Source organism: Lissotriton vulgaris, chromosome 6, assembly GCF_964263255.1.
Source record: "Lissotriton vulgaris chromosome 6, aLisVul1.2, whole genome shotgun sequence".
NCBI classification, from domain to species: Eukaryota; Metazoa; Chordata; class Amphibia; order Caudata; family Salamandridae; genus Lissotriton; species Lissotriton vulgaris.
Window position 1 is genome coordinate 1419878611 of NC_141694.1, and position 13080 is coordinate 1419891690.

Below are 13080 nucleotides of genomic sequence, written 5' to 3' on the forward strand. Positions count from 1 at the left end.
ATAGACCATATATAGTTAGGAATTAGCATTTACAAAACCTTGAAATTTCACTGAAAAAACCATAGGTTATAGACCATATATAGTTAGGAATTAGCATTTACAAAACCTTATTTTACTCACACAAAACCATTGAAATTCACATATATAGTTAGTTGCAGTAACTATATATCGCGCACCCGCAATCCACTGCAGATGATGTCACATATTACATCATTCATGACATGGTCAGTGACATCACTGATGACATCACTGATGACAACTCAAATGACATCACTGACAACATCACTGATGACATCATTCATGTGATAATACGATGAACCTCTTCAGACTCTAATATAACCTTAGATACACTCAGTGTAAACAGACACTCACAGATTGTCACTCATCCATGGAGTTACTCATACACCTAGTCAGTCATGCAAATAATCAATCACACCTCCATTTCCTCAACTATACAGTTATACACACCTTACTTATTCAAACATATTCTAACACATATTTACTCTCTTATACAATCACTGATACAAGTTTTCAATGATCCATGCATCCACTCACACATTCACTAGCTCTTATACATAGTAATTTATATATGTCAACTCTCACATGTACTGTGTTTTACATATGTACTTACTTTGACATGTAGCACATGAGCACTCACCAATACACTCATGCACACAGTCAACCACCCATACAGCTGTTTCCACATGCAGGTTTGAACCCATACATCTAGTGAATCAACTGTTCACACATCTATGCACAGAGTCACACACCTCCTAGCCACCCACACACACACACTCACTCTCCCATACAAATACTTGGGCAACCAATAAATAACCCATATAGTTACCCATATAGCTACTGATCAACACATGCAACAGTTTACAGAACAACAGATATAATGATGCACAAATTAAGACAGTTTAGTCACTAACCCATGCACTCAGTGAGACACATTTAATCACTCTCTCATAGAGTCAGTCATGCATCTACTAAATCCTTCATCCAGACACTTATACATCCACTCATTCTTCAATATGTAAGACATATTTTAACTTTACAGAAACATACAGTCACTGGATGATGTCATCAGTGATGTCATCAATGATGTCACTGACCATGTCATGAATGATGTAATATGTGACAATATCAGCAGTGGATTGCGGGTGCGCGATATATAGTTACTGCAACTAACTATATATGCGAATTTCAATGGTTTTGTGTGAGTAAAATAAGGTTTTGTAAATGCTAATTCCTAACTATATATGGTCTATAACCTATGGTTTTTTCAGTGAATATATATAGAGCACTTGTTTTGTTCCAAGTTACGCCAACCTCTTTATGGGGCGGTGGGAGCGGCAGGTGCCCAGTCGCTATGACAACTATCACAACCATGTGGTTTCGTGGCTCCGCTATATAGACGACCTTTTTGTCGTCTGGAGCAGTAGCCATGAACAAGCACTATTATTCATTCAATCCTTAAATGATAATGATGTCAATTTGCGATTTGAGGGCACTATATGCAAAGAAAAGGCAATATTTTTGGATATTGAAATCACTGTGGCCAACAACAAGTTAACTTCGAGCTTACATCGCAAAGAAACTGCTGGTAACACATTGTTACACGCAGACAGCAGCCATCCAAAATCTCTAATCTACAGTATTCCCTACGGGGAATTTCTTCGGGCTCGAAGGAACTGTAGCAATGAATTTGAATATCAGAAGGACAGGTAATGAAACAACGCTTCACCGAAAGAGGCTACGGGCAGAAATGTATAAAGGATGCCTACTCCAAAGCATCTAATCTGACCCAAGCAGACCTTTTGGCTCCTAAAAAGAGAGAATCTGAGGATGGCACTATCAGATACATTTCCACTTTCAATTCTAAATCAAGTGTATACGGAAATGTTTAAATAGACATTGGAAAATATTGCTCACAGAACCGACCCTGACCGAAGTGTTAAAGGATTCCCCTAGTGTGACATATAGGAAGAATAACTCTTTGAAAGATAGACTCTGTAAAAATGAAATCTCTTTACGCAAGCCTATGTCTAGGGAGGTACAGGGTTTCTATGTTTGCATGAAATGCAAAGCATGCAAACATAGTTGCAATGTTAAAACTGTTTACTTTCCCTTATCCAAAATCGAGAAAAAGATTGAAAAACATTTGTCATGTTTATCGGATTACTGTGTCTACATTCTCAAATGCCCTTGTGAAAAGAAATATGTTGGGAGCACGATGTTCCCCGCAAAGAAAAGAATACTAGAGCATATGCAGGCAATTGCCAATAAAGATAAACTATCTCCCATAGCTCGCCATTTTGAAGAGTTACACAATGGGAATCGCAACCTTTTGCGGTTTTTTGTGATTGACAGAGTCCCCCAGTCCAACAGGGGTGGTGACAGAATCCGTAAGCTGCGACAAATGGAATCGAGATTTATCTTAGAGTTAAATACTAAGATTCCGGAAGGATCGAACTCCGAAGAGGAGATAAATTGGTTCCTAGGAGAATGAATGTGCTGCAAGAGTATATATTTGTGATGTTTATATATGTTCACAATGCTAGTAATGGTAGAACTGCCTTTTTTGACTTTTTGGAGATCTTTGAGATCAATCTGAACTTATAATATACGTCTTTTCTGTTCCCTTCGTTTGACTTCCTACATTGTTTTAAATGGATTTTTAACTCACGGATTTAATTATGTGAACATTTACTAAATAGAATGAGCCACCAATAGATGTCTTAATTCTTTGCAGGTACACGAATGTGAACAGGGTTCTGAAAAACTTGTGAACCATGGACTAGCCCTCGAAATTTGAACTGTTTCTTTCAATGAACATTTCATGAATTACAGCTCATGTATTTATTAATTGTTGGCTCCGCTGGAACTGTTATGAACCATGGAGACTCTAGAATGTCTAATGTTCAAAGGGATACTATTATCCACTTGGGATGAATACACATTTATTGTGATTTTTCTATTAGAAATAGGTCATAACCTACTTGGGTTTACATATTTTGTGACGTAATGTAAGACTTGTCTATGTGATGTCTTATGCACTCGAATATGTCATTCAAATTAGAAATGTTGGACTTTCATTCCCTTAATGAACATTTCTGACTTCATGAATTATGGTTTATGCATTTCCCAAGTAACTTGGGTTCAATAGGATTGGCATTAATTATGTAGATTTCAGAATGTTTGATGGTCGAAAGGATTTAAATACCCACTTGGGATTTGATACGTATTTATGCAGGATTGCATGTGCACACTAAGACCATCGGTTTGAAATATGTTAGAAACATGTTAAAACCCACTAGGGCTTACACACTGGGCGACGCAATTTTTCAGCGCATGATTGTTGGTTTATGCAATGTCATATGCATCTGAATATGACATCTGAATTAGAAATAATCACATTTTGGCATGAGAATATACTAGGTGCTGTAAAAGTAAGCTTAAGACACCTGACAAACTATTATTTAAAACGTTTCTGCAAGGAATAGGCAAACAAGGTAAATAAGTAAAAAGATAAGTTATTTTTACCATGTTAAGATGGCCGAAAGAGTTTTTGGTGTGTATAGTCCTATGTTTATGTTCACATTTGAAACTATGTTGCACTTTTTCTTTATTTAATGTCGGCTGAATACAAACAAATTACCCGTGACCAAGGCGAGTGTGTCGCTGAAACGCGTTGGGTTTTTCTGAAAGTTTGGCTGGACATGGAAAAAAAGTCTTCCTAAACAATTTCATCGTGTGGCGGAGATTATTGTAAGAGTGCATTGGTACTGGAAAGTACGAGGTGGCATATATATATATATATATATATATATATATATATATATATATATATATCAATGCCACCTCGTACTTTCCAGTACCAATGCACTCTTACAATAATCTCCGCCACACGATGAAATTGTTTAGGAAGACTTTTTTTCCATGTCCAGCCATATATATATATCCACACAAGCAGGTTTAGCCCCAAAGGAGTTCCACCACAAGGAAATACGTGGTTTACAGAATTTATTTGAAGACTTGCAAGCAGGCAGCAAAACGAACAACAGGCATCAGTTCAATCAATGCGCCAAACATGTTTCAGGATTCCCATCCTCCCTTCTTCGGTGGCGATTCATGTTAGAAGTGAGCAAAGTTTTTAAAGCACATTGAATAATCCACATCACCTGCCCTCGTGGGCGTGGCCCTCTTCAGAGCCTTCTGGTCAATGTAGTGCATCGAGGTATTACCAAGTGGGTGCGCTCATTTCTTCATGCAATTAAAAAAAACAGTATTACCCTTGTGGGCGCGTGCCAAGTCCGTAGGTTTGCCTGCCCCACTTTGTAGAAATCAAAATGTAAACATCAGTCGTAACCAGTCCTGCACAGGCTCCAACAAAGTCCTTTCCGTAACTTGAAACACCCATGTGTTGGGCGCTTACACGGACCTGCACTCAAGCAGTGGGCAGAACTCCACGGCTGGGCAACAGCCGTTTTAATATATCCACACGAGCAGGTTTAGCCCCAAAGGAGTTCCACCACAAGGAAATACGTGGTTTACAGAATTTATTTGAAGACTTGCAAGCAGGCAGCACAACGAACAACAGGCATCAGTTCAATCAATGCGCCAAACATGTTTCAGGATTCCCATCCTCCCTTCTTCGGTGGCGATTCATGTTAGAAGTGAGCAAAGTTTTTCGAGCACATTGAATAATCCACATCACCTGCCCTCGTGGGCGTGGCCCTCTTCAGAGCCTTCTGGTCAATGTAGTGCATCGAGGTATTACCAAGTGGGTGCGCTCATTTCTTCATGCAATTAAAAAAAACAGTATTACCCTTGTGGGCTCGTGCCAAGTCCGTAGGTTTGCCTGCCCCACTTTGTAGAAATCAAAATGTAAACATCAGTCGTAACCAGTCCTGCACAGGCTCCAACAAAGTCCTTTCCGTAACTTGAAACACCCATGTGTTGGGCGCTTACACGGACCTGCACTCAAGCAGTGGGCAGAACTCCACGGCTGGGCAACAGCCGTTTTAATATAGCCACACGAGCAGGTTTAGCCCCAAAGGAGTTCCACCACAAGGAAATACGTGGTTTACAGAATTTATTTGAAGACTTGCAAGCAGGCAGCACAATGAACAACAGGCATCAGTTCAATCAATGCGCCAAACATGTTTCAGGATTCCCATCCTCCCTTCTTCGGTGGCGATTCATGTTAGAAGTGAGCAAAGTTTTTCGAGCACATTGAATAATCCACATCACCTGCCCTCGTGGGCGTGGCCCTCTTAAGAGCCTTCTCGTCAATGTAGTGCATCGAGGTATTACCAAGTGGGTGCGCTCATTTCTTCATGCAATTAAAAAAAACAGTATTACCCTTATGTGCTTGTGCCAAGGCCGTAGGTTTGCCTGCCCCACTTTGTAGAAATCAAAATGTAAACATCAGCCAGAACCAGTCATGCACAGGCTCCAATAAAGTCCTTTCCGTAACTTGAAACACCCATGTGTTGGGCGCTTACACGGACCTGCACTCAAGCAGTGGGCAGAACTCCACGGCTGGGCAACAGCCGTTTTAATATATCCACATGAGCAGGTTTAGCCCCAAAGGAGTTCCACCACAAGGAAATACATGGTTTACAGAATTTATTTGAAGACTTGCAAGCAGGCCGCACAACGAACAACAGGCATCAGTTCAATCAATGCACCAAACATGTTTCAGGATTCCCATCCTCCCTTCTTCGGTGGCGATTCATGTTAGAAGTGAGCAAAGTTTTTCAAGCACATTGAATAATCCACATCACCTGCCCTCGTGGGCATGGCCCTCTTCAGAGCCTTCTGGTCAATGTAGTGCATCGGGGTATTACCAAGTGGGTGCGCTCATTTCTTCATGCAATTAAAACAAACAGTATTACCCTTATGTGCTTGTGCCAAGGCCGTAGGTTTGCCTGCCCCACTTTGTAGAAATCAAAATGTAAACATCAGCCAGAACCAGTCCTGCACAAGCTCCAACAAAGTCCTTTCCGTAACTTGAAACACCCATGTGTTGGGCGCTTACACGGACCTGCACTCAAGCAGTGGGCAGAACTCCACGGCTGGGCAACAGCCGTTTTAATATATCCACACAAGCAGGTTTAGCCCCAAAGGAGTTCCGCCACAAGGAAATACGTGGTTTACAGAATTTATTTGAAGACTTGCAAGCAGGCAGCACAACGAACAACAGGCATCAGTTCAATCAATGCGCCAAACATGTTTCAGGATTCCCATCCTCCATTCTTCGGTGGCGATTCATGTTAGAAGTGAGCAAAGTTTTTCGAGCACATTGAATAATCCACATCACCTGCCCTCATGGGCGTGGCCCTCTTCAGAGCCTTCTGGTCAATGTAGTGCACCGAGGTATTACCAAGTGGGTGCGCTCATTTCTTCATGCAATTAAAAAAAACAGTCTTACCCTTGTGGGCTCGTTCTAAGTCCGTAGGTTTGCCTGCCCCACTTTGTAGAAATCAAAATGTAAACATCAGCCAGAACCAGTCCTGCACAGGCTCCAACAAAGTCCTTTCCGTAACTTGAAACACCCATGTGTTGGGCGCTTACACAGACCTGCACTCAAGCAGTGGGCAGAACTCCACGGCTGGGAAACAGCCATTATAATATATCCACACGAGCAGGTTTAGCCTCAAAGGAGTTCCACCACAAGGAAATACGTGGTTTACAGAATTTATTTGAAGACTTGCAAGCAGGCAGCACAACGAACAACAGGCATCAGTTCAATCAATGCGCCAAACATGTTTCAGGATTCCCATCCTCCCTTCTTCGGTGGCGATTCATGTTAGAAGTGAGCAAAGTTTTTTGAGCACATTGAATAATCCACATCACCTGCCCTCGTGGGCGTGGCCCTCTTCAGAGCCTTCTGGTCAATGTAGTGCATCGAGGTATTACCAAGTGGGAGCGCTCATTTCTTCATGCAATTAAAAAAAACAGTATTACCATTGTGGGCTCGTGCCAAGTCCGTAGGTTTGCCTGCCCCACTTTGTAGAAATCAAAATGTAAACATCAGCCGGAACCAGTCCTGCACAGGCTCCAACAAAGTCCTTTCCGTAACTTGAAACACCAATGTGTTGGAAGCTTACACGGACCTGCACTCAAACAGTGGGCAGAACTCCACGGCTGGGCAACAGCCGCTTTAATATATCCACACGAGCAGGTTTAGCCCCAAAGGAGTTCCACCACAAGGAAATACGTGGTTTACAGAATTTATTTGAAGACTTGCAAGCAGTCAGCACAACGAACAACAGGCAAAAGTTCAATCAATGCGCCAACAATGTTTCAGGATTCCCATCCTCCCTTCTTCGGTGACGATTCATGTTAGAAGTGAGCAAAGTTTTTCGAGCACATTGAATAATCCACATCACCTGCCCTCCTGGGCGTGGCCCTCTTCAGAGCCTTCTGGTCAATGTAGTGCATCGAGGTATTACCAAGTGGGTGCGCTCATTTCTTCATGCAATTAAAAAAAACTGTTTTACCATTGTGGGCTCGTGCCAAGTCCGTAGGTTTGCCTGCCCCACTTTGTAGAAATCAAAATGTAAACATCAGCCAGAACCAGTCATGCACAGGCTCCAATAAAGTCCTTTCCGTAACTTGAAACACCCATGTGTTTGGCGCTTACACGGACCTGCACTCAAGCAGTGGGCAGAACTCCACGGCTGGGCAACAGCCGTTTTAATATATCCACACGAGCAGGTTTAGCCCCAAAGGAGTTGCACCACAAGGAAATACATGGTTTACAGAAATTATTTGAAGACTTGCAAGCAGGCAGCACAACGAACAAGAGGCATCAGTTCAATCAATGCGCCAAGCATGTTTCAGGATTCCCATCCTCCCTTCTTCGGTGGCGATTCATGTTAGAAGTGAGCAAAGTTTTTCGAGCACATTGAATAATCCAGATCACCTGCCCTCATGGGCGTGGCCCTCTTCAGAGCCTTCCGGTCAATGTAGTGCATCGAGGTATTACCAAGTGGGTGCGCTCATTTCTTCATGCAATTAAAACAAACAGTATTACCCTTGTGGGCTCGTGCCAAGTCCGTAGGTTTGCCTGCCCCACTTTGTAGAAATCAAAATGTAAACATCAGCCGGAACCAGTCCTGCACAGGCTCCAACAAAGTCCTTTCCGTAACTTGAAACACCCATGTGTTGGGCGCTTACACGGACTTGCACTCAAGCAGTGGGCAGAACTCCACGGCTGGGCAACAGCCGTTTTAATATATCCACACAAGCAGGTTTAGCCCCAAAGGAGTTCCACCACAAGGAAATACATGGTTTACAGAATTTATTTGAAGACTTCCAAGCAGGCAGCACAACAAACAACAGGCATCAGTTCAATCAATGCGCCAAACATGTTTCAGGATTCCCATCATCCCTTCTTCGGTGGCGATTCATGTTAGAAGTGAGCAAAGTTTTTCGAGCACATTGAATAATCCACATCACCTGCCCTCCTGGGCGTGGCCCTCTTCAGAGCCTTCTGGTCAATGTAGTGCATCGAGGTATTACCAAGTGGGTGCACTCATTTCTTCATGCAATTAAAAAAAACTGTTTTACCCTTGTGGGCTCGTGCCAAGTCCGTAGGTTTGCCTGCCCCACTTTGTAGAAATGAAAATGTAAACATCAGCCAAAACCAGTCATGCACAGGCTCCAATAAAGTCCTTTCCGTAACTTGAAACACCCATGTGTTGGGCGCTTACACGGACCTGCACTCAAGCAGTGGGCAGAACTCCACGGCTGGGCAACAGCCGTTTTAATATATCCACACGAGCAGGTTTAGCCCCAAAGGAGTTGCACCACAAGGAAATACATGGTTTACAGAAATTATTTGAAGACTTGCAAGCAGGCAGCACAACGAACAAGAGGCATCAGTTCAATCAATGCGCCAAGCATGTTTCAGGATTCCCATCCTCCCTTCTTCGGTGGCGATTCATGTTAGAAGTGAGCAAAGTTTTTCGAGCACATTGAATAATCCAGATCACCTGCCCTCGTGGGCGTGGCCCTCTTCAGAGCCTTCCGGTCAATGTAGTGCATCGAGGTATTACCAAGTGGGTGCGCTCATTTCTTCATGCAATTAAAACAAACAGTATTACCCTTGTGGGCTCGTGCCAAGTCCGTAGGTTTGCCTGCCCCACTTTGTAGAAATCAAAATGTAAACATCAGCCGGAACCAGTCCTGCACAGGCTCCAACAAAGTCCTTTCCGTAACTTGAAACACCCATGTGTTGGGCGCTTACACGGACTTGCACTCAAGCAGTGGGCAGAACTCCACGGCTGGGCAACAGCCGTTTTAATATATCCACACAAGCAGGTTTAGCCCCAAAGGAGTTCCACCACAAGGAAATACATGGTTTACAGAATTTATTTGAAGACTTCCAAGCAGGCAGCACAACAAACAACAGGCATCAGTTCAATCAATGCGCCAAACATGTTTCAGGATTCCCATCATCCCTTCTTCGGTGGCGATTCATGTTAGAAGTGAGCAAAGTTTTTCGAGCACATTGAATAATCCACATCACCTGCCCTCCTGGGCGTGGCCCTCTTCAGAGCCTTCTGGTCAATGTAGTGCATCGAGGTATTACCAAGTGGGAGCGCTCATTTCTTCATGCAATTAAAAAAAACAGTATTACCATTGTGGGCTCGTGCCAAGTCCGTAGGTTTGCCTGCCCCACTTTGTAGAAATCAAAATGTAAACATCAGCCGGAACCAGTCCTGCACAGGCTCCAACAAAGTCCTTTCCGTAACTTGAAACACCAATGTGTTGGAAGCTTACACGGACCTGCACTCAAACAGTGGGCAGAACTCCACGGCTGGGCAACAGCCGCTTTAATATATCCACACGAGCAGGTTTAGCCCCAAAGGAGTTCCACCACAAGGAAATACGTGGTTTACAGAATTTATTTGAAGACTTGCAAGCAGTCAGCACAACGAACAACAGGCAAAAGTTCAATCAATGCGCCAACAATGTTTCAGGATTCCCATCCTCCCTTCTTCGGTGACGATTCATGTTAGAAGTGAGCAAAGTTTTTCGAGCACATTGAATAATCCACATCACCTGCCCTCCTGGGCCTGGCCCTCTTCAGAGCCTTCTGGTCAATGTAGTGCATCGAGGTATTACCAAGTGGGTGCGCTCATTTCTTCATGCAATTAAAAAAAACTGTTTTACCATTGTGGGCTCGTGCCAAGTCCGTAGGTTTGCCTGCCCCACTTTGTAGAAATCAAAATGTAAACATCAGCCAGAACCAGTCATGCACAGGCTCCAATAAAGTCCTTTCCGTAACTTGAAACACCCATGTGTTTGGCGCTTACACGGACCTGCACTCAAGCAGTGGGCAGAACTCCACGGCTGGGCAACAGCCGTTTTAATATATCCACACGAGCAGGTTTAGCCCCAAAGGAGTTGCACCACAAGGAAATACATGGTTTACAGAAATTATTTGAAGACTTGCAAGCAGGCAGCACAACGAACAAGAGGCATCAGTTCAATCAATGCGCCAAGCATGTTTCAGGATTCCCATCCTCCCTTCTTCGGTGGCGATTCATGTTAGAAGTGAGCAAAGTTTTTCGAGCACATTGAATAATCCAGATCACCTGCCCTCATGGGCGTGGCCCTCTTCAGAGCCTTCCGGTCAATGTAGTGCATCGAGGTATTACCAAGTGGGTGCGCTCATTTCTTCATGCAATTAAAACAAACAGTATTACCCTTGTGGGCTCGTGCCAAGTCCGTAGGTTTGCCTGCCCCACTTTGTAGAAATCAAAATGTAAACATCAGCCGGAACCAGTCCTGCACAGGCTCCAACAAAGTCCTTTCCGTAACTTGAAACACCCATGTGTTGGGCGCTTACACGGACTTGCACTCAAGCAGTGGGCAGAACTCCACGGCTGGGCAACAGCCGTTTTAATATATCCACACAAGCAGGTTTAGCCCCAAAGGAGTTCCACCACAAGGAAATACATGGTTTACAGAATTTATTTGAAGACTTCCAAGCAGGCAGCACAACAAACAACAGGCATCAGTTCAATCAATGCGCCAAACATGTTTCAGGATTCCCATCATCCCTTCTTCGGTGGCGATTCATGTTAGAAGTGAGCAAAGTTTTTCGAGCACATTGAATAATCCACATCACCTGCCCTCCTGGGCGTGGCCCTCTTCAGAGCCTTCTGGTCAATGTAGTGCATCGAGGTATTACCAAGTGGGTGCACTCATTTCTTCATGCAATTAAAAAAAACTGTTTTACCCTTGTGGGCTCGTGCCAAGTCCGTAGGTTTGCCTGCCCCACTTTGTAGAAATGAAAATGTAAACATCAGCCAAAACCAGTCATGCACAGGCTCCAATAAAGTCCTTTCCGTAACTTGAAACACCCATGTGTTGGGCGCTTACACGGACCTGCACTCAAGCAGTGGGCAGAACTCCACGGCTGGGCAACAGCCGTTTTAATATATCCACACGAGCAGGTTTAGCCCCAAAGGAGTTGCACCACAAGGAAATACATGGTTTACAGAAATTATTTGAAGACTTGCAAGCAGGCAGCACAACGAACAAGAGGCATCAGTTCAATCAATGCGCCAAGCATGTTTCAGGATTCCCATCCTCCCTTCTTCGGTGGCGATTCATGTTAGAAGTGAGCAAAGTTTTTCGAGCACATTGAATAATCCAGATCACCTGCCCTCGTGGGCGTGGCCCTCTTCAGAGCCTTCCGGTCAATGTAGTGCATCGAGGTATTACCAAGTGGGTGCGCTCATTTCTTCATGCAATTAAAACAAACAGTATTACCCTTGTGGGCTCGTGCCAAGTCCGTAGGTTTGCCTGCCCCACTTTGTAGAAATCAAAATGTAAACATCAGCCGGAACCAGTCCTGCACAGGCTCCAACAAAGTCCTTTCCGTAACTTGAAACACCCATGTGTTGGGCGCTTACACGGACTTGCACTCAAGCAGTGGGCAGAACTCCACGGCTGGGCAACAGCCGTTTTAATATATCCACACAAGCAGGTTTAGCCCCAAAGGAGTTCCACCACAAGGAAATACATGGTTTACAGAATTTATTTGAAGACTTCCAAGCAGGCAGCACAACAAACAACAGGCATCAGTTCAATCAATGCGCCAAACATGTTTCAGGATTCCCATCATCCCTTCTTCGGTGGCGATTCATGTTAGAAGTGAGCAAAGTTTTTCGAGCACATTGAATAATCCACATCACCTGCCCTCCTGGGCGTGGCCCTCTTCAGAGCCTTCTGGTCAATGTAGTGCATCGAGGTATTACCAAGTGGGAGCGCTCATTTCTTCATGCAATTAAAAAAAACAGTATTACCATTGTGGGCTCGTGCCAAGTCCGTAGGTTTGCCTGCCCCACTTTGTAGAAATCAAAATGTAAACATCAGCCGGAACCAGTCCTGCACAGGCTCCAACAAAGTCCTTTCCGTAACTTGAAACACCAATGTGTTGGAAGCTTACACGGACCTGCACTCAAACAGTGGGCAGAACTCCACGGCTGGGCAACAGCCGCTTTAATATATCCACACGAGCAGGTTTAGCCCCAAAGGAGTTCCACCACAAGGAAATACGTGGTTTACAGAATTTATTTGAAGACTTGCAAGCAGTCAGCACAACGAACAACAGGCAAAAGTTCAATCAATGCGCCAACAATGTTTCAGGATTCCCATCCTCCCTTCTTCGGTGACGATTCATGTTAGAAGTGAGCAAAGTTTTTCGAGCACATTGAATAATCCACATCACCTGCCCTCCTGGGCCTGGCCCTCTTCAGAGCCTTCTGGTCAATGTAGTGCATCGAGGTATTACCAAGTGGGTGCGCTCATTTCTTCATGCAATTAAAAAAAACTGTTTTACCATTGTGGGCTCGTGCCAAGTCCGTAGGTTTGCCTGCCCCACTTTGTAGAAATCAAAATGTAAACATCAGCCAGAACCAGTCATGCACAGGCTCCAATAAAGTCCTTTCCGTAACTTGAAACACCCATGTGTTTGGCGCTTACACGGACCTGCACTCAAGCAGTGGGCAGAACTCCACGGCTGGGCAACAGCCGTTTTAATATATCCAC